The sequence below is a fragment of the Parus major genome, chromosome 12, assembly GCF_001522545.3.
Source record: "Parus major isolate Abel chromosome 12, Parus_major1.1, whole genome shotgun sequence".
Classification (NCBI taxonomy): Eukaryota; Metazoa; Chordata; class Aves; order Passeriformes; family Paridae; genus Parus; species Parus major.
The window spans coordinates 18,104,172-18,113,183 of NC_031781.1; the positions used below are offsets into that span (position 1 = coordinate 18,104,172).

Genomic DNA, 9,012 nt, shown 5'->3' on the forward strand with positions numbered 1-9,012 from the left:
CTAAGAGAAGGACTCTCCTCTGCCTGACTCCGCCTTCTCTCTGCTGAAGCAATCCCAAGAGGGAAAATGGAAATCCAAGAAGGTTTGAAGTTCAGAGTTTAAGTCTGTGCTACTTTAGACCAGCAGGTCTCCCCTCCCTTTTTTTAAGAATGTGTTTAACATGTACCATGGGAAGGGGCAGCTGGGTGTCCGCAGGGGTCACTCAGTGCTGGGGGCAGCTCCCACCCCACGAGCTGAACCTCACTGAGCTCAGGACACCATGGTGGGGACCAGGACTAAACAAAACTATTCCCTCTCCTGTTCTAAACCTAAACCCGTGCAGTGACCCAGTTTTTGAGGAGAGAGGTTTGTGATTACCTGACAGGAGCTCATATTTGTACGAGAGGAACAGCAAGAGCACATTTAATCTTTCATGCTCCGCTCTGACAGCTGCGCTTTCGCTCGCTCAGCTTTCTTGAAGGATGAGCGAGGCAGAGCTAATTTTTATACATCCCAAATTTCCAGACAGGGATATGCACAAACTGTAGGAGCTGTTTATCTGATTGAGGCACTAATTGTGTGGGTCCTAGCTGGAGCAGCGCGGGGAAGGCAGCGCATTTCACGCTTAATACCAGGGAAGAGACACGCAATGCTCAGTGGATAAAAGACTCGTGGTCCCAGCTGGGAAAACAGTTCCATTATCTCCCAGCTGCATAGACCTTCCATACGGCTCCGTTCTGCCTCGCTGAACACTCTGCCTTGCTGAGAGCTCCAAACAGTCCTGCAGAAAATTGTGGAGATCCTGAGACATCTCCCTGCTCGGAGCTGTAAGTACAGAATCGTGCTGGCTGCTGCAGTGGGGATGGTGCTGGGGAGCTGCGTTTGCCGGGCTGGGTTTTCATCCTTCCTCACTCATTTCCATTTGCATAAGGGGGAGAGAAGGGGGAAAATTCGCTGCTTTATTTCTTCTGCGTGCCTGGAAATGGCTGATGCTCCAAACGTGCTCGTTCTGGGCAGAAAAGGACGCGTAGGATGAATTTGTATGCGAGTGAGGGCTGAGGCAAGCAGAGCCCAGCCTGTGCTGGCCACGGGCACCACAGGTACCTTGCTGAGGCTCTCACTGCAGTGGAACAGGCACCACAGAGCATGACACTGCTAATTCTGGCACTTCCAGATGACTTTCCACAGCGTGTTAAAAGCTGAAGTGGGTAATGAGAGCCTAACCTCATTTCTGTCAGCTGAAGGTGGAAAAGCAATAAACGTAAATCTGCAGGAAAACCTAGGCAAGTCCTAGAAAGAAAGTTTTTCCCTGTTGCTCATTTGAATCATCAGAGGAAAATATAAAGCAAGTTCACAGCCTGTGCTGAACTTTGGGTCTGCACCCAAAGACCTGCAGGAGCGTTAGTTTGGATATTGTTATTTATTTACACTGCATGACATAGCTTTAAAGGATATGATATATCCTTTTTCAAAAGTTTGGGAAGTCTGTGCTTCCAGAGGCAAGTGCTAGAGCTTTCTGTTAAATCAGATATTCCCAGGGTGTTTTTGGGGTGAATCCTTGGATTCAGACAGTTGTTGCATGTGGGAAGGGGCTCCTCCAGCAGCTTTTGCAGGAGCAGGATGTTCCAAGCTGACAATTTCCTGCAGCGCTTATGGAGCTGAATGATCAAGCAAGATGCAAATACTCAGTAAATAACAGTTACTTGTCCTTTCATCAGCACTGCAACCCTTTGCAGATAAATATTGTGAGTTAAAAATCCAAATATTTACTCCTGTGAAGTAGCCTTTCCACCTCCTCCCCTTTTCTTTTTCTCCCCCAAAGAGAGGAGACTTGTCACTTCCACACGAAGTTCTGAAAGTTCAGAGGGTTTTGCTGTGTGTGCCACTAAACCCTGCAGTGTTTGTAATTCCAGGCACCACATCCCCACAAATAACCCATCTCCATCAGCCAGCTTTGCCTGTGGTGCTCCAGAGGCACAGTGTCAGTGTTTCACATTCCAGAAGTCTCTGCTTCACAGGTTTTATGACACTAAAAAGTCCCAAATCAGTACCTCTATGAAGTTAGCAACAACCATAGATCACATTTTATTGTGTAAAAAAGAAAAATAAAACCCCCCAATGTTTGCAGCTGTGGGTTTCAGATGCTGGTGAGGTACTGCTGGCCATGGATTACAAGTTTTACCTTCCATGCTGAGGATAAAATTATAAATAATCCATAACAACTTAAGTGCTTTAAATCAAGCAGGAGCCATGTCTCTTTTCCTTTGCTTCCAGCTTTATGGCCACTATTAAAAAGGTTTGTGGTGCATAATAAGATACCCTAAAATTAATTTCTTGCCATTGAAGCAAGTCTTTCCCTCACAGAACAAGGTGCCAGTGTGCCCAAGGGGCCTTAAAACACAAAACTGGGTGGCTCAAAGCACTATTTGTGTTTGAGCTGAGAATTTTCATTAGAAGATATTTTGTGAGTACGTGGGAATAGATCAGCTCTATGAAACAGCATCAAATTAGTATTTCCCCCAAAAACAATGTTAGCTGCACATTACTACAATATTCCTTCTGTTAAAAACTGAGTTTATTGCAGGAAATTGCCACAGATTGGCCTCTGCTCACCTTCCTCAGGGACAAAGAGACACAAAAACAATCTTAATGGTGCCCTGCTTGTCCCCAGGCTCTCACCCTGTCTCTGGAGCAGGGGAGGCTCTTGCAGAGGAGGAAAACCAGCAAATCCTGGTCCAAAAAGTCATTTATTCCTTCTTCCCAAAGGCTGCACTCAGAGCTGCTCATAACTCCGTGCTTGGGCAAGTTTGCAGCCTCGTCTGGTCGGGAGGGAATCTCTCCAGGAGAAGCGGAGACACAAAGAAATTCAGGCACAGTTTTACAGCTACAACTCCCTGAGTGGTAAAAACCATCCCTGGGACACAATAAAAACCCCCAGGCACAGCAGAATTCAGGTGATTAAGTGACCTCATTTGCATCCAAAAAAAACCGATCAGGCTTCACAAATCTAAATACTTCTTTACACAAAGGCTTTCCACAGGAGCAGAATATGCAAGGAAAAAAACCACCTTAAAAAGAGAACAAAGCATCTTCAAGTGCCCTACTCACAGATAACAAGAACAACCCCAATGGAAACAGATCAGGGCACTTCACAGTTCTCCATCTTTCAGAGGAAAAAAAAACACACGCAAGTGTGAGACAGAGCAGCAGAGGTATGGAAACCCTACCTGGAGCTAGGAAAGTGCTAAACACACCAGGTCAGCACAGGCTAAGGAGCCAGCAAGATGTTTTTACACAAAATACCCTCATGGGGACTTGAGCTCATCGGTTTCAGAGGCTGGAGGAGAAGCAGTGAGGAAAAGCTGGAATGTTTCCATACCTCAGCTCTCAGCTCTGTCCCCTCCTCCAAGAAGCTCCTGGTGCAGAATCTCCAGCCGTGGCTTTTCCTGGTGGATGAGGAGCAGCTGGTCAGCACTTCCTCCTGCTTTTGTTCTTGAGGGCACAGGGCCTTCTTCCCAAATCCTCTGAGACCCCAAAAATGATTGATCATGGATTGATCATGATTATGGCAGCCTTCCAGTGCCTGACGAGCTCCAGGAGAGCCAGAGAGGGACTTGGGACAAGGGATGGAAGGACAGGATACAGGGAGTGGCTTCCCACTGTCCCAGGGCGGGGATGGATGGGATATTGGGCAGGAATTGTTCCCTGGGGGAGTGGTGAGGCCCCGGGATGGAATTCCCAGAGCAGCTGGGGCTGTCCCTGGATCCCTGGCAGTGCCCAAGGCCAGGCTGGACAAGGCTTGGAGCACCTGGGACAGTGGAAGTGTCCCTACCCAGGGGATGAGATGAGCTTAAGGTCCCTTCCAACCCAGGAAATTTCATTATTCTGCACTGTCATATCTTTATTCATTTTGGGAGTCGTTGTGTTTTGGGTTTCCTGCGAGAGTTAAAACTCCAGAGCACGCAGTGGTCAGAGGAACCACTGAGAGAGAGGGATGGGGAGGAAGGAGCTGGGGAGAAGAATAATTTCCCTCACTTAGACCCTTGGATGTATTTTCAGCCTATAAAGACCAGAAGGAATGGACCAAGTGAGTTAGAAAGGCAGTTTGTTTTATTAAAATTCCTGCCAGCATCTGCTGCAAAGCTCTTGTTAAGAGATGGAAAACATCAGAAAGATGAGAGAAGCCATGTTCTGTCCTTGTTCTTTACACAACACAATAATATGGGAGTGTAATTGGTTTCCCAATAACTGCTTTTATTGGTTATATCCAAACACAAGTGGCCCAGGTACACAAAAACCCTCCCAGGGTTCTGATCCCAGCTCCCACCAGAGGCAGCTCAAACAAATAAAAACATTCTGTCTACTTTTCCTACAATAAATCCTTACTTCTCTTCAGGATACCCTGATGTCATCACCAATAAGATCCATTTTTTTAAATAAGATTCTTCAGGGGAAAAAAAAATATATATTTGGTAATGAATTCAGCTCTCCCACGGCTTTAACCAAAACATGAGGATCCCAAATTCCTCTTTGTGGTGATGCCTGCAAGGAATCTTTTATTAAAATTCTCTTATTAAACTTATTAAATGGGGGAAGACTGGCTGGAAAACAAGGATCCTCTGCTGTAAAAAGCAGTGTAAATATCAAGTGTGTACCTTTGAGCAGCACCTGGCTTTAATTCCCATCCCTGTGATTCACACTGGGAATGCAGAACCTGGCTGGGATGAAGTTCTGCACCAAGTTTCTCACTGAAATGAATGAGTTTTCAGACATTTAGTGATTATTTCTGCTTCAAACACACCTTTTCTTTGGGAATTGGAAGTTTCACCATGTCCCACTGCCTGGTCCATTGTAGGGTCAGGACGTCAGGAATGGGCCTGCCTGGATCACAAAGTGCTTGGCACTGTTTCTGAAACCCTGGTGCACTTCAGCAATTTAAATCCAATTCTCCCAGACATTCCCTCACCGAGTTTGATGTGTGCAGAACACGAGTGGTACCTTTGGTGAGAGAAATGGGGATTAAAAGCACAGAAGTTTCTGCAACTTCATCTCTTGGAGCAGTTTCTGATAATCCTACCATGAAATTACAAAACCAGCGGGACCAGAGCAAACCTCCCTGGAAATTGTACTCCCTCCATTTGTAAAGGAAGCCAGATAAGGTGTAGATTTTTATCAGCTAAATGAGAGAGCTGTGTCACGTGGAGTACCCAATATCCCACCCCCCAGCTGCAAACCCAGAGTTTGGGCTGGTGTGCAGTGGATCTGTGGATCCCTGCCTTTCCCAGGCTGCTGCAGCTTCCAAGGAGTTTCTCCTCGAGCCAAAGAAATTAAAACAAAACCAAAATTCTCCACAGAACCGCACTGGGCACCCACACCGTGACCTCCAGCAGAGCTGCTGATTCTCCCTCGTGCCTCAGTTTCCCCTCTCTGATTTCCCAGCTAGCAGCCACCATTCCAGCTATTCCTGCTGCTTTAGAGTGGGATAACCCTGGCTGGTGACAGCTGGGAGCTGTTTTACCCATGCCACTGTCACTTGTCCCTGGTAGCGCAGCATCCAGACTCTCCTCACACTCATTCTGCTAATTCCCTTAATTTACCCACTTAGCCCCAGATGGGTTTGTTTTCCTTTGGCTGATAATAGCAGGGAAGCTCTGCAGTCCCCAGCGAGGGAATTTCTGTCCCAGAAATTGTTTTGTCTGCTGCTTTAGCGGGAGCACTTGGGCTGCACAGCGGGTTAGAGGTTTTACCCCTGTTAAAGTCACTTAAACTGCCACCTTTCCCTCAGCACTGATCTCATTAGAGGTGACACATTGCTGCAGCCTCTCCACAGAGGTCACCCAGCCCTTTCTGGAGCTATCACACAAAGCTAAAAGCCATAAATATTATCTTTAACCCTCTCCTTTCCTGTCTTACTCCAAAACCACTGGAGGTGCAGGTCTAATTTCTTCCCTGAACACACTCTGGCTCCTCTATTCCACTCAATCCATGAGTTAGGTTTGTGCTTTCAGTCCTGGCTCAATCTTCCCACCCCAAAATCCAAATAAATACCGATATTTGGTATAAAACTCCAATGCCTGGGCAGCTGTATTCCCATCTGTCTGTGAGGACAGAGCCACAGGGGAAAGACTTGTCAGAGGGATCTTCTACTTACAAGGAAAATCTTTGTTTCCTACATCATTGAAATAGGAGCAGTTATTCATTAATTCCTCTGCAAAAGCCCGGGCCAGTGAAATGTGTCCCTGCCCACAGCACAGGGTTGGGACAAGATTTTCTTTTATGGTCTTTCCCAGTCCAAAGAGTTCTGTCATTCCATGAAAAACTTTAGATGAAAATAAACAGACTCCTTATTTAGGGAGAGAATTCTTGTAGAGCTGAGTGTACTCTAAATATTTGTTGTTGATGTTTAAGTACTGAGTAGATTTTGAGCAGGATGAAGTCAGGCTGGCACCTGAGCCACCATTCCCAGGAAAAACTCCTGTCCTGGGCTGGAGGTGGGATGGAGTGGTGAGGAAGGGTGAGGAGGTGGAGTGCCCATCCCTGGAGGTGTCCAAGCAGGGCCTGCAGGTGGCACTCAGTGCTCTGGGCTGGGGACAAGGTGGGGATGATGGACTTGAAGATCTCAGAGGGCTTTTTCAAGCTCAGTGATCCTGGGATTCTGAGAAATGGCCCTTGCTCAGGTGGGGCTCCCTGAAACCGAGTCCAAGCCGTGTCCTCAGCACACTCCTGCCCAGGTCCCCTCTGTTCCCTGTGTGCTGAACACAGAGCTATAGGTTTAATGCACCATTTGACTGTTTTTCTATATCTTTTCCTGCCTGTAAATAGGATTATCCACCCCCTGTGATGCTGCCATGGCCCAAACACGACTCAGTGCTGCAGCTCTGTCCGAGCCATGGTGCCAGTGCTGCTCCATCCCCTGCTGCCCCTCTCCAGGTCTGATTCCAGCTGAGACATCACCTCAGCTTTTACTCAACTGCCTGAAGCAAGGGAGAATCCTGGCTTAGGAACCTGCTCACAATTGCTGCAGTTCCAGCCAGGAATAAACTGTTCTTAACCTAAATACTCCTCTGAGGACACTGAGCTTGGGGGAAGCAGCATAACTGTGCTGGATCTAGTGCAAGCAGGGATAAGTGAGCCTGGACATGCTGGATAACTTGGGAAAGCAGCTGGAAAGAGAGGGGAGGGAAAGGGGAGCAGTGCTGAACGCAGCTGAACAATAATGATCACTTTAGACTGTAGTAAATGCAGTGTTTCCAGATAAAACACGGACTTGTTGAAGCTACAAAGAATGAAAATGCTGCCAAAGTGAAAGATTTGTCCAGAGGCAGCCCAAAAAATACCTCAAGGAGAAGGGAAACCCCTCCCATAGTGAGAGGGAGGTGAGGCTGTGCTTGGTGCTAGTCAACCCACAGAATAATGGATATGGCAAATTAATAGTGATAAAAGTGATAGAGCAAAGTGGGCAAAGCTCAGTGGAAAAAGAGCTGGTGTGGAGTTAAATTTGCAGGGAAAAGGTTTTTTTGCTTTAAGGCAAAATGCCCACTAAGGTGAGCAAGGATCTACCAGTGAATCTCAGAGAAATCTTGATAACAAGAGACTTCAGAGGTGTTTTGGGATGCTCTGAGGAAAGCTGTGGGGTATGCTGTTTGGAATTATTCTGTACTTGAGGTATTTCAGCATTAATTGTGCAGCTTTACTCAGAGATTACTCATTTTCAAGTTAGTCTTACCGAAGGTGTTGAATAATGGATGATATTAAACTTTGGGTTAGGGATTCAGGGGATTGATTTGGAAGACACAAGTGAGACATCCCCAAAATCAAACTTCTGTCAAAAATTAGCAGAATAAAAGTTACATTTGAAGTACAAGAACTGAGGAAAAAGCACCATTCTCACTGATTCAGGCAAAATAAAAATGACTAAGCCTGTCACGATTTTACCTCTTTGTCTGGCTGACTTTCTCAGCAAGATTGATTCCAAATCCAGCTAAGCCCTGAAAGGAATTAGCAGGAAACTGCTTTGTTGGAGGATGCTGAGGGGGTGGGTTGAGCAGCCGGGGAAGCAGCAGCAATACCCAAAAATAAACCCCAGCCCTGACTAACCAGGGGGCCCTGTTGGGTTCACTAAAGTATGAGTAAGCCATAAAACATCTCACTTGAATCCACTGAGGCAAAAGCAATACTTTGAGAGAATAAAAAGCAGGTGAGAAAAGGTTTGTGAGGTCATAAAATCTGAGAACACAGAGTGGGAGGGACCTTAGGGATCATCCAGGACACCTTCCATGGTCCCAGGCTGCTCCAAGCATCATCCGACCTGGCCTTGGGCACTTCCAGGGATCCAGAGGCAGCTCCAATTGCTCTGGGCACCTGTGCCAGGGCCTGCCCACCCTCACAGGGAGGAATTCCTTCCCAATATCCCATCCAACCCTGCCCTCCTTCAGCTTAAGCCATTCCCTGTGTCCTGTCTTTCCTTGCCCTTGCACAAAGTCCCTCTGATCCTTTTGTGGCCAACAGCAGGAAGGCTTCATCCATTGAAAGGCCCTGGGTTGGATTCATAGGTGGATTCTGAGTTTTGTGTTTGACTGAATTTATACAAATGTATGCATATATATATTGAAAGTAGAAGAACTTTATAAAGCAGAAGTTCTGCAGTCATGCTTATTTCATACAGAGACCTGCAGTAAAAACTCCTGACCCTTAAAGCACGGAGGTGAGGCACAAAGAATGTGTTATTCCTGGTGTTAATTAACATTTTCTATCCAGAAGCGTCCAAAGCCAGGCTGGACAAGGCTTGGAGCACGCTGGGATTGTGGAAGGTGTCTCTGCCCATGGCAGGGCTGGAATGAGAGGAAATTTAAGGTCCCTTCCCACTGAAACCATTCCAGGATCCTGCAGGGCAGTTTGGAGCAGCATCACTTGTGCACCTGATGCAGGGGGAGGCTGAGGCAGCAATATTTTACCCTCTGTGCCCTGGTGATGGATGGATGGATGGACGATAGATGGATGGATGATGGATGGATGGATGGATGGATGGATGGA

The 9,012-nt window shown here is 46.8% G+C and overlaps 1 protein-coding gene across 2 annotated transcripts in view; it reads left to right on the plus strand.

Moving 5' to 3' along the window:
* The first annotated feature begins 278 nt into the window (after positions 1 to 278).
* CNTN6 (contactin 6) overlaps positions 279 to 9,012 on the plus strand; it is a 125,427-nt gene continuing 116,693 nt past the window's right edge. For both annotated transcript variants that reach the window (XM_015641429.3, XM_015641430.3), the window contains exon 1: positions 279 to 806. The gene's annotated coding sequence lies outside the window, so the exon portion shown is untranslated. The remainder of the gene's footprint in view (positions 807 to 9,012) is intronic.